General features: G+C 36.8%; 1 protein-coding gene across 7 annotated transcripts in view; it reads right to left on the bottom strand.

The window, feature by feature from the left end:
• LOC119590805 overlaps nucleotides 1-470 on the bottom strand; it is a gene marked incomplete at its 5' end in the record, with an annotated part of 14,711 nt that overhangs the window by 12,191 nt on the left and 2,050 nt on the right.

Below are 470 nucleotides of genomic sequence, written 5' to 3'. Positions count from 1 at the left end.
AGGATAATACAACAAATAAACAGTGGGGTTAATAAAAACAAACAAATTCATAATAAAGAACAAGCAATTCAATGGGAAAAATGTTTCTGGTCAATTCTAGCACAAGGTTGCTGGTAGAAATTCTCATCACAGCATTTAAGTTTGTGTCTAATATCATGGAACTGTTCTTGGACTTCATCATCTTCATGCAGGTCTTAAGCACAAATATGTTGACTTTCACATTTTTTGACCTCTAATTTCTGGCAGGTTTCTGTGGGCTGCACAAACTTCTGTAGAGGGCCGCAGTTTACCTACCCCTGATCTAAATTACAGATACTTAACCTTTTGCTCTCAGCCCTATTTGGTTGCTCACTTGTGTACCATAACTGAAATTTGTGATAGCAGACCTTGATGTAATGCAAATAATTCTTATTCATTCTCAGGCAGACAATCTACCCCGTACTTTATCAAAACTCCCATAAACACCAAAG

The sequence above is a fragment of the Penaeus monodon genome, chromosome 27 (genome assembly GCF_015228065.2).
Source record: "Penaeus monodon isolate SGIC_2016 chromosome 27, NSTDA_Pmon_1, whole genome shotgun sequence".
NCBI classification, from domain to species: Eukaryota; Metazoa; Arthropoda; class Malacostraca; order Decapoda; family Penaeidae; genus Penaeus; species Penaeus monodon.
The sequence above is the reverse complement of the archived record's forward strand: the minus strand, read 5'-3'. Positions and strand labels throughout refer to the sequence as shown.